The sequence below is a fragment of the Paroedura picta genome, chromosome 1 (assembly GCF_049243985.1).
Source record: "Paroedura picta isolate Pp20150507F chromosome 1, Ppicta_v3.0, whole genome shotgun sequence".
NCBI classification, from domain to species: domain Eukaryota; kingdom Metazoa; phylum Chordata; class Lepidosauria; order Squamata; family Gekkonidae; genus Paroedura; species Paroedura picta.
Genome location: NC_135369.1, coordinates 92,459,843 through 92,478,775, shown reverse-complemented (window position 1 = coordinate 92,478,775; position 18,933 = coordinate 92,459,843). Strand labels below are relative to the sequence as shown.

The following is an 18,933-nucleotide window of genomic DNA, read 5'->3' as shown; positions in this document are numbered from 1 at the left end:
TTAGCTTTGCTAAAATTTTGGGCAAAACATAGGAAAAACACTACCAATTCAATATTCAAGCAATGTTTTGAACTAACCTTGAATACTGAACCTTTCCAACTTGCCAGTTATGATAAAATACAATCACGGTATTCCATCCCAGATGATTTATTAAGAGCACAAGTTGATGGGTCTAATCTGAGAGACTGGATCTTTAATACTGATGCCATACTGGATAGACAAACAATAATAAAATATAACTTTTCTCCTTTGTTTAAACTATTCAAAACAGTCCATCTCAGATCAGACTATTTAGTAACCATCTCTGTACAAAAACTTCGAATGGCGTTTGCTCATTTACGCTTTCAAGTTATGCCATCAGCCCTACTCTCAGGCCGTTTTTCTGGTGTACCTTTTGCCCTTCGCCTATGTATTTGTGGAGAACCTGCTGTTGAAGACCTTTATCATTATGTTTTGGATTGCCCACTATACTTGGAGCCAAGAACCAAATATATTGAGAGATGTTTGAGTGGCCAGAACTTCCCTATGAATTTGGACAAAATAGTCTTTTTATTATCAGATACCAACCCCCTAATTAGTTATAATGTTTCCCTATTTGCATTAGCCGCAAGGAAAATTCGAGCCAAACTTATGCCACCAGAAAGCTAGAAACCTAAATTCTTATTGTCTTTTATTATCTATGTACTACCGCATGTATTGTTCTAATTCTTTTACTGTTTTTATATCAACTGATATATTGATTGCATTGCATTGTAATGGCCTATGGCTGGAAACAATAAAGTCTTATGTATGTATGTATATCATCGTTCTCAGACCAGCTCAGAGCAGTATTTGTTATGTGCGAAGTCGTGTCCGACCCATCGTGACCCCATGGACAATGATCCTCCAGGCCTTCCTGTCCTCTACCATTCCCTGGAGTCCTTTTAAGTTTGCATCTACTGCTTCAGTGACTCCATCCATCCACCTCATTCTCTGTCGTCCCCTTCTTCTTTTGCCCTCGATCACTCCCAGCATTAGGCTCTTCTCCAGGGAGTCCTTCCTTCTCATGAGGTGGCCAAAGTATTTGAGTTTCATCTTCAGGATCTGGCCTTCTAAAGAGCAGTCAGGGCTGATCTCCTCTAGGACTGACCGGTTTGTTCGCCTTGCAGTCCAAGGGACTCGCAAGAGTCTTCTCCAGCACCAGAGTTCAAAAGCCTCAATTCTTTGACGCTCGGCCTTCCTTATGGTCCAACTTTCGCAGCCATACATTGCAACTGGGAATACCATAGCCTTGACTAAACGCACTTTTGTTGGCAGGGTGATGTCTCTGCTTTTTAGGATGCTGTCTAGATTTGCCATAGCTTTCTTCCCCAGGAGCAAGCGTCTTTTAATTTCTTGGCTGCAGTCCCCATCTGCAGTGATCTTGGAGCCCAGGAAAATAAAATCTGTCACTACCTCCATTTCTTCCCCATCTATTTGCCAGGAATTGAGAGGGCCGGCTGCCATGATCTTTGTTTTCTTGATGTTGAGTTTCAAGCCAACTTTTGCACTCTCCTCCTTCACCCGCATCAACAGGCTCTTTAGTTCCTCTTCACTTTCTGCCATTAGAGTGGTATCATCTGCATATCTGAGGTTGTTGATATTTCTCCCTGCAATCTTGATCCCAATTTGTGACTCCTCTAATCCCGCCTTTCTCATGATGTGCTCCGCATACAAGTTAAATAGGCAAGGCGACAGTATACAGCCTTGCCGAACTCCTTTCTCAATTTTGAACCAATCCGTGATTCCATGTTCAGTTCTCACTGTTGCTTCTTGACCTGCATATAAATTTCTCAAGAGACAAATAAGATGCTCTGGTATTCCCATCTCTTTAAGAACTTGCCACAATTTGTTGTGCTCCACACAATCAAAGGCTTTAGCATAGTCAATGAAGCAGAAGTAGATGTTCTTCTGGAACTCCCTAGCTTTTTCCATGATCCAGCGTATGTTGGCAATTTGATCTCTAGTTCCTCTACCTCTTCGAAATCCTGCCTGTACTTCTGGAAGTTCTCGGTCCACATATTGCTGGAGCCTAGCTTGTAGGATTTTGAGCATAACTTTGCTAGCATGAGAAATGAGTGCAATGGTGCGGTAGTTTGAACATTCTTTGGCATTGCCCTTCTTTGGGATTGGAATGTAAACTGACCTTTTCCAATCCTGTGGCTATTGCTGAGTTTTCCAAATTTGCTGTCATATTGAGTGTAGCACTTTTACTGCATCGTCCTTTAAGATTTTGAATAGTTCAACTGGAATGCTGTCACCACCACTAGCTTTATTGTTGCTCAGACTTCCTAAGGCCCATTTGACTTCACATTCCAGGATGTCTGGCTCCAGGTCAGTAACTACCCCACTGTGGTCATCAGGGATGTTAAGCTAGCTCTTGTATAGTTCTTCTGTATAATTTTGCCACCTTTGCTTAATCTCTTCTGCTTCTGTGAGGTCCCTACCATTTTGGTCCCTTATCATACCCATCTTTGCATGAAACGTTCTCTTCATATCTCCAATTTTCTTGAAAAGATCTCTGGTCCTCCCCATTCTATTGTTTTCTTCTATTTGTTTGCACTGTTCATTTAAGAAGGCATTCTTATCTCTTCTAGCTTTTCTCTGGAATTCTGCATTCAATTGGGTGTATCTTTCTCTTTCTCCCTTGCCTTTCACTTCCCTTCTCTCCTTAGCTATTTGTAAAGCTTCCTCAGACAGCCATTTTGATTTCTTGCATTTCTTTTTCTTTGGGATGGTTTTAGTTGCTACCTCTTGTACAATGTTGCGAACCTCCGTCCATAGTTCTTCAGGCACTCTGTCTATCAGATCTAATTCCTTAAATCTATTTGTCACCTCTACTGTATATTCGTCGGGGATATGATTTAGTTCGTACCTGAGTGGCCTAGTGCTTTTCCCTACTTTCTTCAATTTAAGCCTAAATTTTGCAACAAGAAGCTCATGATCTGAACCACAATCAGCTCCTGGTCTTGTTTTTATTGCCTGTATAGAACTTTTCCATCTTTGGCTGCAGAGTACATAGTCAATCTGATTTCTGTGTTGACCGTCTGGTGATGTCCATGTGTAGAGTCGTCTCTTGGGTTGTTGGAAAAGAGTGTTTGCTATGACCATTGTATTCTCTTGACAAAATTCTACCAGCCTGTGCCCTGCTTCATTTTGTACTCCAAGGCCAAACTTGCCTGTTATCCCAGTTATCTTTTGGCTTCCTACTTTAGCATTCCAATCCCCCATGATGATAAGCACATCATTTTTTGGCGTTGCTTCTATAAGGTGTTGTAGGGCTTCATAGAACTGATCAACTTCATCCTCTTCAGCAGCAGTGGTTGGGGCATAGACCTGGATCACTGTGATGTTGAATGGTTTGCCTTGGATTCGAACTGAGATCATTCTGTCATTTTGGGGATTGTATCCCAAGACTGCTTTTCCTACTCTCTTATTGATTATGAAAGCTACTCCATTTCTTCTGAGAGATTCTTGTCCACAGTAGTATACCTGATGGTCATCTGAATTAAATTCACCCATTCCTGTCCATTTTAGTTCACTGATTCCTAAAATGTCGATGTTCAGTCTTCTACAGACTGTTCAGTCTTCTACAGAGCAGTATACATACATAATAATCCATAGAGTTAAAACAGTAATATTATCAGTGCGTTAACAATTAAAGCCAATTAATAAATTAGAAGCATCAACAAAGCAGTGATGCGTCATTATTACTCCAAAGGTTCATCCCTGACAATAAAAGGGGTGTTTTTTGTCCAGGGGCCCCATAGATGTTGCTGAATCACTGGCAACAATCAAAAACTCGGTGAAAGAGTTCAGTTTAATTTATTGAATTAATATATTGCCTATCCCAGAGACTGACTCTGGGCGGTGTACAACATATTGCATATACAATACACAATACATTTTTATTAATTTAAAAAGAATTTAAACATTGTAAAATAATGGTAAAGTGACTTCTAAATAAGCTGTTAATAGTAAGAATGTCTGACGTCAGCAGAGTGATGTTCATAGCTCCTGCCCGATGGTGGGCTGGTTCTCCCACAATCAAATGATGAAAAGTAGATGTTTCATACATCATCAACCCCAGCCAAAAGCTTGACAGAAGAGCTCCAACAGGGTTCGCATCTCCTCTGGGAGCTCATTCTACCAGGTAGGGGCCGGGACGGAAAATGTCATGGTTGTGGTTGAAGCCAAATGTACCTCCTTGGAGCCAAGGACCACCAGTTGGTTGGTATTAGGAGAGCGCAATGCTCTTCAGGGAGGGTGTAGACAGAAAGGTGATCTCTGAGAGCTCCATCTTATAGTCTTTGCAGGACTGTGACAGCTTTGACGGCCCTAATCTCCTCTGGGAACTCATTCCATCAAGTAGAATCTACTTAGTAGATGACAGGACTGACCCTTGTTGAGGTCAAATGTACTTCCTGGGGGCCAATCAACTGGTTGGAATTTGTCAAGCAAAGTCCACTCTTGGGGGGGGGGGGACAAGTCTCTGTCTTGTCTAGAACCAACACCACCTTGTTCTGGCCTAGCCACGTGTAATCTGGGCCCCAGCAGAGCTCCCAAGTAGACTGTATATGGAATGTCCATTTTCCACTTAAATCTTATGTGTTAGCTATCATTTCTCTTGCTGTGGCTAGTTCTCTTTGTGTAAGCATGCAGAAACTTAACTCATTTGCTATCATGCGTGCAGATTTCTGTTGCTACTAGACATGACAGTTGTATTAACAGTGCAGAAGAAAGTTATAGTTGCCTGGAAAATCATAAACCCATTGTATCTAATTACTATGTGAAGTTACAAGCATGGAATACAATTTTAAAGATTATCATTGAGTTGAAAACATTCAGCAAAATTGCATTATATCACATTATCATATGTTCACGTGCTAATTTACGTGCATTTAATTCCTCACCAAAGAAAGGTAGGGTAAAAGAATTTTAAATAAAAAGCTATATATAATTGCAATATGTGATTGATTTTGATGTTTAAAGTCTTTTTCATACAAAGAATGGTGAGAAACTTCATCTTACAATTGTTTACTAGGGGTGCTTGGTGCTGCTTACAGAGTTTCTGTTCCTCAAACTCCCCTATGTGCTATTTTTTATAAATAAAGGCAACTATAGTTCCTTATATGTAGGCTGACCAGGTGTACCCTTTTGAAGGGGACAGTGCCCTTTTTCACATTTCCTGGCCATCCCCTCACTTTAATTAAAATATTTATTCATTCAGTTTATATATCGCCCCTCACTGCCCCATCTCGGGGCAGTGTACATGGAATTGTGGGAATGAGAAGATACATTGAAATACTTGCAGTGATTTGAAAAGAAAAACAGAACTGCAAACAGTCAACATCAAACAGAGCCAAAAATAACAGTTAACAGAAGCTTAGACTGGGGACATAATGTGTGCCAGAGTTCCCTGGCAAGGGACCATGTTGTGAGAAGGTCCCTGCCATTGGCCTCACTCAAAAGCCTGCCGGAAGAGGTCTGTTTTGCAGCCCCCATAGAACTGTTTGATTTCCAACAAAGTCTTGATTTTGTTGGGGAGCTTGTTCCACTATGTTGGGGCCATGGATGAAAAGTCTCTGGCTCTGGTTCATGCCAGGTGAATTTCTTTGGGACCCGGGTTCACCAGTTTACTGGAGTGGATAGCATTTCTGTCTTCAAAGAGCAGGTATGTAATGGCCCCAATAACCATGGAAGGAATTGTAAAATGGAATTTCCTTTTAGGGGCTACTTTAAAAAGGGGGTTTTATAATTAAAGAAGATGTGGTGAAAAGCTTTTCCTAGCTGAGTTCTTATTTATTTATTTATTTTATTTATCATACTTCTATACCACCCTCCCCGGAGGCTCAGGGCGGTTTACATTATAACAGAAAACAATACATAAAACAGTCTGTAGAACATGTATAACTGATAACTAATAATTGTAACCAAATAACAACACAGTATAACAGTAAACAGTATAGTAATACAAACAGGTCCAGGGCTTATTGATGGGATTCTGAGGGGGAGGGAGCAGGGGCCCTTGGTCGCTGATTGATTACGTCTGGTCTCGGCCAAATGCCTGGTGGAGGAGCTCCTTTTTGCAGGCCCTGCGGAACTGTTTAAGCTCCGTCAGGGCCCTGATCTCCTCTGGGAGCTCATTCCACCAGGTGGGGGCCAGAACAGAGAATGCTCTGGCCCTGGTCGAGACCAGGCGGACGTCTTTAGGGCCAGGGCTCCTTAGCTGATTGGAGGCAGTAGAGCGCAGAGCTCTTTTGGGGGCATAAGCGGGGAGGCGGTCCCTCAGGTACACTGGGCCCTGAACGCGTATGGCCTTGAAGGTAATTACCAGAACCTTTAGTCTGATCCGGAATTCAACGGGTAACCATTGCAGCTGATGGAGAATAGGCCGGATATGAGACCTCCATGGTGTTGCTGTGAGGATCCTGGCTGCTGCATTTTGAACTAGTTGTAGTTTCCGGGTCAGGGCTAAGGGCAGGCCTGCGTAGAGCGAGTTACAAAAGTCCAGTCTAGAGGTGATCGTCGCATGGATCACTGTGGCTAGGTGTTCCGGGGCCAGGTAGGGCGCTAGTAGTTTGGCTTGGCGGAGATGGTAGAATGCCAGCCGTGCTACCTTTGTGATCTGGGCCTCCATTGTGAGGGAGGCATCCAGAATCACTCCTAGGTTCCTGGCGGAGTGAGCCGTAGAGAGCTGCACGCCATCCAGGGTGGGCAGGCACGCTTCCTTGCATGGGCCCTTCTTACCTAGCCACAGGACCTCCGTCTTTGAAGGATTGAGCTTCAGGCGACTCTGCTTGAGCCATCTCGTCACTGCTTCCAGGCAGCTGGCTAATGCTTTTGGGGGAGAGTCAGGGCGGCCATCCATCAGGAGGAAGAGCTGGGTGTCATCTGCATATTGATGGCAACCCAGCCCAAACTTCCGTACCAGTTGTGCGAGAGGGCGCATGAAGATGTTGAATAGGATAGGGGAGAGGACTGCTCCTTGTGGGACTCCACAAGTAAGTTGCTGGCGGTCTGATGTTTTCTCTCCTATTGCAACCCTCTGTCCACGATCCTGGAGGAAGGAGATCAGCCATTGAAGGGTTGTCCCTCGTATTCCAGCATCGATGAGGCGGCGAGCTAAAAGCTCATGATCGACTGTGTCGAACGCTGCTGAGAGGTCTAATAATATCAGCAGTGCCGACCCGCCTCGATCCAACTGGCGACGGAGGTCGTTCGTCAGGGCGACTAGTGCTGTCTCTACCCCATGGCCAGGCCGGAAGCCTGACTGGGATGGGTCTAGGACCGAAGCTTCTTCCAGGTATTCCGTCAGTTGGTTTGCGACTGCCCTTTCTATCATCTTGCCCAGAAACGCTAAGTGCGAAACGGGCCTGTAGTTGTTAGGCTCTTGAGGGTTTAGAGATGATTTTTTCAACAGTGGACGTACCAGAGCCTCTTTCAAACCCTCCGGGAATTCTCCTGTTGTGAGAGAGAGGTTGATTATCTCCCGGAGGGGGCGCTTTATCTTTATGCCAGCTGTTTTTAGGAGCCAGGATGGGCAAGGATCTAGTGGGCATGTAGTTGGTCTTGTCGCTAGAATCCTGTCCACTTTGGTCAGCGTGAGTCGTCTGAAGTTACTCATAGTTTTCTCCAAAGACGGCCAAGGGGCCTCTAGTTCACATTTTGTATCTAACGTTGGAGGGAGGTCGTGGCGGAGTGTCTAGATTTTGTCCGCAAAATGACTCGCAAATGCCTCACAGCTGATGTCCAATTGGCTACTGTTTTGTTGCCCTTCAATCCGGGCAGTGAGGGATCGAACTACCTTAAACTCTTCAGTAACAAATTTCAGTAACAAATTTCTAAAGAGAGTACTCAGGTTTTTTTTAGTACACTCTGTTAACTGAATGAATGCAAGTCTAATTCAGAAAATGAGAAATGACATGGGAACAAAAATAAGAGTAACACCACAACGTGAAATTTATATGTTTTTTTGCAAAGAAAATTCTAAAGATAAATAACTTGCTTTGTTTAATAATGGAGTTTGGTCAGCTGAGTAACTTTATCTGTAATGCAACTAAAAATAAATACATGGATGTAGGTATTCACAAAATACTGTGTGATTTACCTCTGTATGTAGTTATTTGTTCTCTTGAGCACACTCTGGTTTGGCTCTACATCTTTTTAGAAATTTTAATTGGATGATACATTTTTACCAGTATGTATTACTCTTAATTCTGTTGATTTGTGACCTTTCTACATCAACACCTCTCTTTTCTCTGTACATTTACACTCAAACATTCATGGTATAATTCATACTAAGCCTAGATTCCCCCTCTCCCAGCTTTCCCCTTGAGATCTCGCAGCACAATTTTCCTACATGTATCTATTTGATACATGGGCCTGAAACCATGAAAGCTTATGTTGAAATAAATGTTGTTGATCACTAAACCTCTGGAGTGTATAGATAAAATAAATTATAGGAACCTGAGTTCATGTCTATAAAAGTAAGAGGCTATATTAGTTATAATCTTTACCAAGGTTTGTAAAATTACTTCTAAGAAAGCATTTAGTTGAGGGAGTAATATGCAGCTTGCTTGTGGTAAAATAATGATTATGGCTTGCTCTGAGTACATGCTATGTATACTAGGATATCTGAAACCACTGTAAAACTTTGATTCTGAATTATTGATAGCTATTTGAAATTTTTGTTGCTCTATGTACTAAAATTTACCTGTATGCCTTGGAAAATTTACAATCTGTTGTATATATCCAAATAAGCATACTCCACATTGGTAGAGGTATAGAGCATTCTTATTTAGGTGAAGAAATACATGTAAAGTAACTGCAGTTTTGCTTATTCTCTCTGCCAGGCTAGGCTGCAAAATAAACATCAGAATACACATTATGCCTCCTATGAATTGATGAACGAATACAGCCAAACAGATTTACTAACTAACCTTCACATCTAGGGAATTACAGTTTGTCTTGATATGTAAAGGTCTCCAGGAGCACATGGAATTCACCAGCTCAAAAGATGGACAATATCTAGTCTCTCTGTTAAAATAAGACCAGGATTTGATCATGACATAGACCAGCCTTTTAAAACCTTTTGACTGTGGAGAAGCCCCTGAATTTTTTTTTCAGATTTCAAGGACCGCCAGAAGTGATGTCAGCTGGTCACCTCCTGCCTTTAGTACTACTGTGGGGGCTGTTCCCCCCTCCCTTCAGGCCTGCTGTAAAGGAAGCCTCTAACAGTTCCTGACTGAGGCGAGGGAGGCATTTCCAAGAGCAATGCAGAGGAGTCTGTGGGCATACTTGTGCTTTCTGGGTGGGTGGGTGGAGGGAGCTTTCCCCTTCTGCCAAACCGTTGGCGGACAGGGAGGCCACAGAAAAGCTCCTTCTCACTTAAAATACTGCTGTGGCCAGCCTGCAGAAACAACCAAGCAACTCTCTAGATTTGAGGCCTACCACACAGGGTTGTTGTGCAGGTGAACCTAGATGCTGTTATGGTGGTTCTTTTGCCTCCTGTTTCATCTGCACAACAACCCTGTGCATTAGACCTCATGTGTTTCAACTCCACAACAACCTGCATGGGAGGCCTTAGAGGTTTCTTCTCCACAACAACTCTGTCCAACTCCATAGCAGCCCTTTCTGCCTGGGGAGCTGATCTTTATAGTCTACAGATGAGCTGCAATTCCAGGAGCTCTCCAGGCCCCACCTGGAGGTTGGCCTTGCGGACAACAACAGGGACTGCAGTTGCTAGCAGTAGGTCTCAGGCTTCAGAAGGGCAGACATCACCAGCCAAGCCACCAAGGGGATTCTGGGGCCATGTGCTTTCCTTTTGAAGGGATGCATATAAGGAGAAAGAGCTTTCCCTTCAGCCTAACTTCCTGGAGATGAGCTGTACTTCCAGGGGATTCTCAACCCCCACCTGGAGGCTGTCATCCCTAAACCTCAGTGGGATACAATGCTATACAGTCAGCCCTCCAAACTAGCCATTTTGCCTGGGGAGCTGATCTTTATAGTCTGGAGATGAGCAGCAATAATCTGAGCATATTCCTTGAAGTCTGGAAGTGGGGCCTCAAAAGTGTGTATTGCCCCCACAGCCACCTAGCACCCTCTGACCTATTTCAGGTCAAGAAAACATTGCAGAGAGGAGGAAAGATTGCCAGATTGGTGTAAGTTCATGTTCTGGAATTCCAAACTACCGAGGTGTGCATAAACCTGACTAAGGTCAAGACTACTGTGCACAGAGAGACCTCCTCTTAGGGTTGCCATCTTCCAAGTGAGGCGCTCTATCCCAGCTCTTCATGGGAAGTCTGCTATGGGGAGAGGAAGGAAAGGCGATTGGAAACTTGCTTTGAGACACCTGAGGACTGCGGGCCATTCCCAGTTCTCTCAGACCTCTCATAGCCCCACATCCATCACAGTTTGTCTACTGTGGGGAGACGAAGGGAAAAGGTGTTTGTAAACCACTTTGAGACTCCTTTGGGTAGTAAACAACAGGGTACAAAAATCCAATTCTTCTAAGGAACAGCCGTGAAAGAAGCATGTGGTCACATAACATTTTATGAACAGTAAAATAATGGAGACAGAAAGAGCAGGGTGGACACCTGTGCACTGTGATTACCCCATGTGGATTAGAGCAGGGGAACATTTTGGTATCTGTGGCCTAATTCACACAAGAAGCGAAATGAGGTTGAACTGGGGGGAATTGGTTGCCATGTAATCCCCTAAGAAGAGTCTCCAATCTGATATTCCCTTCACATATCTGAAGACATGGCGCTGGAAAGCTCACCTGTAACCACTATGCCACAATTCCCAAAGGTCAGTCCTCTCCCACATTCAATTAACATTCCAAACTACAGGTTCTTGACATCCATCTCTCCACATCCAAGCCCTCATTTGTCACTATGCTACCAAAACCTCCCACACAACACACAGATTCAACCCCATGCCTTTACAGACTGGACTACTCCTCCCCTTCCTCTTCCCACCACCAAGCTCTAGCGCCCGTTGTATTCCTGGATACAATGTGCTTTGCCCCTAGTATTATAATAATGCAAAATAATACAAAAACAAAACAAAACAAAAAGGACGAAAGATATCTTTTCCATAAGTATCAAGAAATCAAAGGAAAATTAAAACCATCATAAGTGATGCTGAAAGATCAACACAGAAATATATTGTCTTATCAGGACAACATAAACAAAAGATGGAAACAGTACACTGCATAATTTTAGAGAAGCAATGAAAGAATGGCATATTCCTTCAAAAAAGAATCTTTTTGGTAAAGATCCTTCAGTTGTCGAAAGTAAAATGAAAGTTGCCCTCAAAGCAATTAGGACAAATAAGAAGTGGATGGGATTTCAGTAGACCTATCCCAAGCTACTGAAAATGAGTGTATCAAGCCTTAACCAAAAATGCCAACAATAAAAACAAAACAGTGCCCCACACACAGGACTGAAATTGTTCAGTCTACATTCCAGTTTTTTTTTAAAGGAAATGTCAAAGATTGCAGCAGCTGTTGCACCATTACACTAATTTCCCATTCAATCAAAGTGATGCTCAAAATTTCTCAATTAAGACACTTTCCATTTATGAGATGAAAAATGCCAAGTTTTCAAACTGGATTTGGGAAAGGAAAATTTAATAGATTTCATATTGCTAATTTATGATGGTTACTGGAGCATGCCAGAGAATTTCAGAAGAAATCAGTTTGTGTTAGATTGCGCCAAAAATTTCAATTGTGTGGATCATGAAAAGCTATGCTTAGTTTTTAAAAGTGACATTTGATTGTGAGTAGTTGTGAGTAGCCTCTAGTCAATTTTCTCTTTGTGCCCTACAGTGTCCTTGGTACTTGTAGCCTTTAGAATGAGACAATTAGGGTTGGGTGCTTTGGCCAACCCTAGAGACAATACTGCTGCATGATAGTAGTGCTGTTGATTCAACTTAGAAGGACAAGTGTGTGCTTTTTTTAGCACTTTATCTTGTTGTGCGGTGGTAGAACTAGAAATAGGAATCCTAGAAAATGTTGCTGTTAAAACAAGTATCATTAAGGGAGAAAAATGTCCAGGTGATGGGAAATGTAATGAGATAATGCTGGCTTTTCCACCTAGTGTGTCTTTAACATTATGACCGCTGAATTTGTCAAGTGAAACAGCCAAGTACTTTTGCATATCATTTGAACTGATATCTTGCTTTGAAAAAGATAAGAAAGTGGTGTTGGCAGAAAGAAATAATGATGCCAATTTATCTTTACTTGTCCCAAGCGTTGTATGTATTAGAGTTTTGTTCTGAACACAGTGAACCAAGTTGCTGCTGTCCTGGCTCATGCATTCTTGAGGCTTACAGCCTGATACATTGCATGCCTAATTCATCAAAGGGGTGTTTTTTTGTATTTATTAAAATATGTATATGTTGTTTACCAATATGGTCCTAAGAAATAGCAAAATATTAATTACTAATAAAGTCTTAACATTTAAAAAGAAAACTTAAATTTCCAGCGTAGGAAAATTGGGCAGAGCTTGAAAGGGAATAAAACTCAGTCACGTTGGACACTCATAGAATCAATATTTCCATAACTTCTCCAGTCAAAAAGATTAGAAATGCAGGAAAATAACTAGCAGAAATTGATATCAGTAAACTGAAAATTATCAACTTTTCATCCACCTACAGTTAACTTATACCAAAAGCCCTGCAGAAGAAAATTTGCCTTTTCCAGTGAATGGGTGCAAAGGTACCAAACATATGTCACATAACATATGCCACCAGTAAGAAATTTTGATTGCAAGCTATGCAGACATGATTTCTGGGTCTTGTCCAGTGTCCAGCCTACTCCCCTTTGGCCCTGGGAGGTGGTCATTCACCCAGCTACCTTCCCATGACATAGTAAAGCAAGGGAAAGCCCCAAGGCACAGGCAAACCAAAAAGTGTGATTAGTCAGGTAAACAACCCTGGAAGGGAGGGGAAAGTGGCAAACAAGATCCTCTCCCAAAGTTTTTTTTTTTTGGGGGGGGGGAATAACAATGGGTTGCCTATTACAAGTCACAAGCAACCACAGCCACAAATTTTGAAAAAGGAGACTCCTCAGGAATACCCAATCTGGTCAGGGGGGCACAAAAGGGAATCCCAAACTGATTGCACACTGATGCGGCAAAATCAGTGATGTATGGCTGGTTTCAAAGTGTGTCAGTAGAGCATGAGCAGGGGAAGGAGGGTGGAAAAGAGAAAAGCACAGAAAGTTATAACTTGACTGGTGCACTTTAAGGTAGTCCTATGTGTGATCTGGGGGAAAGAAGGGCGGAAATAAAACGTGGAAGCCAAGATACTGATTTGGCTATCCAGCCATAGCCACCTCAAATACAAGGACAAGATGCTGGGTTTGGAGCCACAGCCCCCCACCATACATGCACCAAAGTGAAGGTGAATCTTGAGGTAAAACAGTACCTCAGATTCAGAATATTGGGAAATAGAAACCTGGATTTATTGGAGATCTTTCACCCCATTTCCAGGAAGAAAGTTTGTGATGAGGAACACCTCTCTGCATCATCACCTGCCATACCAGCCAAATTGGAACTCATGGGATTGTTTGGGGGGGGGGATACTCAAAAGCAGGAGTTGGCTTCTCTTCTGGTGGCAGGCTGGCCTCCACTGGGATGGGTCCCTGCATCGTAATAGAAAGGATGGGCCTCCCCACTTCACAACATGTGCCCCTCATGTACACCCTGCCCATCATTCAAGCTGGACCCCGCCTTTGCGCCTTACCACTCATCTTGTTGGGGGGAAAACAGAAGGAGTTTGGCCAATGGGAAAGAGAGCAGTCGCTCACCAACTCTAAAATCAAACCTGGCAGATAGGTGAGTGTTTGCATGAGATCTATAAATCTTTCGTGTGGGGGGGGTAAACACAGTAGGGCTCCATTTATTAATCAAAAACCACCCCTAGTAAGAAAGCAACAAAGAGACGTCTCAATTGTCATTGGATATAAAACAAGAATAAACCCCAAGGCAAAGGAAAACCAAAAAGTGCAATTACTCAGGTTAATGACCCTGGAAGGGAGGGGAAAGTAGTGAGCCAAATCCTCTCTGAAACACTTTCCAAATTATCCCTTGATATCTATGATTGGACTTGCTGTTGGACTACAGAATGTCAAAAAGGGCAATGAGAATGCAGATAGAAAAGATTGAGGACTGTGCAATGGATGTCCTCCAAAGGCAACTGGCTGAAGATAGTATTATCATGTTTGCGCACTCACGCCCAGCTAAATTATTCATGATTGTTTGATCCCATACTGCCCTCGATGATGGGCACCAAAACAACAGCCAATAGGACATTAGTTGTGAGGCATTTCCGAGCCATTTCGCAGATAAAATCATGCCTCTCCGCCACAACCTCCCATCAACTTTAGATACAGAAATCAAACTAGAGGCCCCTTGGCGATCTTTGGAAAGAACACTGAAGTACTACAGACGATTCTCACTAGCTGAAGTAAAATCTTCATGTGCCCTCTTGCTCAGCTGGTGCAGAGGTATGGGTTGGGTTGCCACAAATATGAGGATGACAACCAGCTATTCCTCCTTATGGATGACACCCTGACTCTCCCCCAGAATCCTTAGCCAGATGCTTGGCAGCAGTTGTCTGAAGCTCAACCCTTCAAAGACGGAGGTCCTGGGGCTGGGTAAGAAGGGAGCAAACAAGGAAGTGTGCTTTCCCAACCTGGACAGAGTGTGACTAGTAGTAGCCTATTCTGTCAGAAACCTGGGTGTGATCCTCGATGCCTACCTATCTATGGAGGCACAGATGAGAGTAGTGCAGCAGGCCTTCTACCAGCTACGCCAAGCTACTAACACCCTACTTGGCCCCAAGACACCTAGCCACAGTGATCCATGCTACTATCTCTCTAGACTGGATTTCTGCAACTCGCTCTACGCAGGCATACCCTTATCCTCAATCCAGAAACTACAATTGGTTCAGAATGCTGCAGCCAAGATCCTCACAAATACCACCATGGAGATCCCACATCCGGCCAGTACTCCAACAACTCAAGTGGCTCCCAACTGAATTCCAGATTAGGCTTAAGGTGCTGGTAATTACCTTCAAGGCCATACGCAGTCTGGGCCCAGTGTGCCTTAGAGACTGTCTCTCTGCCTATATTAAGTTCCCAGCATGAAACTCCTAAGACTACCGTCAGTCAACATGCAATGGGTGAATGAGCCCAGGCAGAATAGAAGGATCGCAAGGGATGCCTGCTTTGCAATAATGCTAACACCAGCCGTCCTCAGCTATTCAGGAACACTCTGTTGCCTCTTTGGCTGAAACCACACAAGTAACAGAGGTATAGGCAAGTCCTACGGACTAAGTCCGACTGCCAGATGTTAGTACAGAATGAAAATGTATTTAAAAGCAAGGGTCTGAATTCATGTAGCTAAATTTTCCCAAAGGGAACCGTGAACATTCTCCCTCAAACCGGGAACAATTGTCCAATGAGGGATCTGAGCCCAGCTCTACAGACAGAACAGGGCACAAATGGGGTGACCAAGAAATACAGGGGCGCTGGGCAGTAGCTTGAGCAGTCAAGATGCCCCTCCCCCTTTCCTCTCTTCACACATGAGAGAAAGCATGAGTCTTGCACAGGGGCTTATCCTTTTTGGAGTAGAACGTTCCTTCCAAGTTGATCTGGCAGATCGCACAGATGAAGCATGCATAATTTCCCCCATGATCTTCTTAGAATCATAGAGTTGGAAGGGGCCATACAGGCCATCTAGTCTAACCCCCTGCTCAACGCAGGATCAGCTTGCTTGAAGACTGCCAGTGAGGGGGAGCTCACCACCTCCTTAGGCAGCCTATTCCACTGCTGAACTACTCTGACTGTGAAAATTTTTTTTCCTGATATCTAGCCTATATCATTGTACTTGTAGTTTAAACCCATTATTGCATGTCCTCTCCTCTGCAGCCAACGGGAACAGCATCCTGTCCTCCTCCAAGTGACAACCTTTCAAATACTTTAAAGAGGGCTATCATGTCCCCTCTCAACCTCCTTTTCTCCAGGCTGAACAATCCCAAGTCCCTCAACCTATCTTCATAGGGCTTGGTCCCTTGGCCCCAGATCATCCTCGTTGCTCTCCTCTGTACCCTTTCAATTTTATCTACATCCTTCTTGAAGTGATGCCTCCAGAACTGCACACAGCACTCCAGGTGTGGTCTGACCAGTGCCGTATACAATGGGACTATGACATCTTGTGATTTTTATGTGATGCCCCTGTTGATACAGCCCACTTCTTCTTGCACTTGGTGCAGTTTGGGGCATAGCGAATATCGTAACACTTGGAGCAGAAGATGGAGCCTTTCTCTTCAAAAAAGGAACCCTTATCCAGCACCTTCCTGCACTGCAAGCAGGTGAACTCCTCAGGATGGTAGTAGAGTCCCAGGGCCACCAGGTAGAGCCCTCTGATGATCTTGTTGCACTGATAGCAAGTGGGCTCTTGGGCGGTTGCTGCACAGCCTGGACAATGGAGTTGCGGTTCTGCATGGGTGTTGGGGTGGTTGGCTGGCTGTGCTTGCTCAGAACTGTGCTGGTTTTATCTGGGGCATAGCGTTCAGCGAAGGAAGGTCCACAGCCCAGGTTGGGCGACTGGCAGGGCCAGTGACAGGTGCAGGCTTCGGAACAGCAGAGCCATATGCAGGCTCCACTTTCAAGGCTGGCACAGCAGACAGATCCGGTATGCAAACCTTCTGAGGTTTGATTAGGAGGTTTTGAACTCTGCTTAGGCTGAGGTCAAGCTTATCCCCACAGGCACGGATCTTGTTCTGTGCTTCAATATGAGTCAAGGTGCTGATGTTCTCCCCATCAATGCTCAGCACCCAGTCACCTGCTCTCACAACCTGCCTGGGCTGCCTTGCCCTCAGGGGTAATCTGAGAGATGGATAATAGCATGTTGAAATCCTTGCCACCCTGCAGCCGGAATCCCCATGGTGGTAGCCCCTCCAGCACCACCTTATACGAATCCATGTCACTCATTGTTTCTGCAGGGCCTTGGCAACCACCCTCCTGAAGGTGGGACCGGGCTACTCTGCTGCCACTGCATTGCTTCAGCCCGATTTTTGTTGTGTATTTTGTTCTCTTTCGACTCAGGAATGTCTGCCATACTGCTCTGTTGTTTTATAATTTTTCAATTACCATTTGTTTTTCATCACATGTCTATGTCTATTTGCCTCAGTGTTTTAGTTGCACTCCCTTGGAGAAAGTACTACAGGTGTGGGTTATCTGTCTAACTTCTTCTGTAGTGAAAGATATTGCAAAGAATTCATTTTCATTTTCTGCAATGCCTTGTCCTTTTTCAGTAATCTTTGTAAACATGGCCTTCTAAGGGTCTAACTTTTTCTAGCAACCCTTGTACTTTAATTATGGAATCCTTGGCTTTGCTTGTTAACCACATGGGTTCTTCTTGGACTTGTCTGTACCTTTTCTAATTGCAAAATATATCTTGACCTATTATTGTGGCTTAATTAACTTTTAAGTGTTCTGCTGGGAATGTCTGCTTTGAGCTTCTGTTTAAGTTACCTTTCCCCTTCATGTTTTAACAGGTCTTTTCTTGAAATGTAGTGACACTGTTTGGCTTTCTCTCTTGCTGTTAAACTGAACTTTGGAATCATGCATCTCCAAATTTCAATACAATGTCAGGGAATCTGCCCCCCCCCCACACCAATTATCCATTTCAGATCAAGTTTAGAAGAAGAGTCAATATAATTAATAATGCCTTTGGAAATTGCCCTCTGAAGCAGTAGCAGGCAAGTTACTATACACTAGAACTAGAAAGAGGTCCTGTTGATTTCTCTTTATCTTCCACGTCCACTACAGCTATATCGCCCACTCCCCAATTTTTCCAATACAACTCACTCTATGCGGGCCTATCCTTATCCCTGATCTGGAAGCTACAACAGGTACAGAACACATCAGCTAGGGTTCTTACAGGAATACCTGGGGGGGGGGGCTCACATCTGGCCTGTGCTCCAACAACTGCACTGGCTACCAGTTGGATACTGGATCAGGTTTAAGTTTTTGGTAATCACCTTCAAGGCCATATACAGTCTGGGCTTTTGAGTACTTGAGGGACTGCCTCTCTGCCTACCCCTCCCCCCCAAAAAAGAGTGCTGCACTCTACAAACACCAACAAGCTGGTGATCCCTAGCCCCAGAGAGGCTCATCTGACTTTGACCGGATCCAAGGTCTTTTTTGGTCCTGACTCTCACTTGGTGGAACGAGCTCCCTGAAGAGATCATGGCTTTGCCAGAACTAAAACAATTCCACAGGGCCTGTAAAATAGAGCTTTTCTACCAAGACTTTGGTCAAGGCCAATGAAATAGCTACCAAGTAGAGCCCAGAGACCCCTCCCAACACAACTGTGAACAGTTAGAAGAACTGAATCTACAGCTATACAGTTAAAAATTACTCAGTTACAGAGTTGTAAAGTTTAAAGGTTTATGTTTAAACTAAAAAGCAATGTATGCGGGTGCTAGTATCCCTGGTCTGGAGAAAGGAGCAGGGTCCCTGCTCCTTTTCCAGCCTGTGCCGCCCCCAAAGTCTCCCCCCGCCTGCCTCCCGCCCGACTTGGGGCTTTGGAGCCAGCAAAGGGCGGGGCTGTCCCTTTGCTGGCCCCGAAGCCCCCCCCCCCGCCTCCCAGGCAATCTCGTGCTTCAGGGCCGGCAAAGCGTCCCTTTGCTGGCCCCAAAGCCCGACATCGGGTGGGAGGCAGGCAGGGAGGACTTTGGGGGCGGCACAGGCTATCATAGCATTTGCTGGCAGGGGATCATGGGAATTGTAGTCCATGAACATCTGGAGGGCCACAGGTTGACTACTCCCGCACTAGATGACTCTTTTTGCCCCTTCAAACTCTATGATTCTATGTTGATAGCTAGTTGTGCTATATA

The 18,933-nt window shown here is 44.1% G+C and overlaps 1 protein-coding gene and 1 pseudogene across 11 annotated transcripts in view; one reads left to right on the top strand and one right to left on the bottom strand.

Annotated features, from left to right (window-relative positions):
- QKI (QKI, KH domain containing RNA binding) overlaps positions 1–18,933 on the top strand; it is a 163,710-nt gene that overhangs the window by 112,587 nt on the left and 32,190 nt on the right. The window lies entirely within an intron of this gene.
- On the bottom strand, positions 16,221–17,054 carry LOC143842774 (PDZ and LIM domain protein 7 pseudogene; annotated as a pseudogene).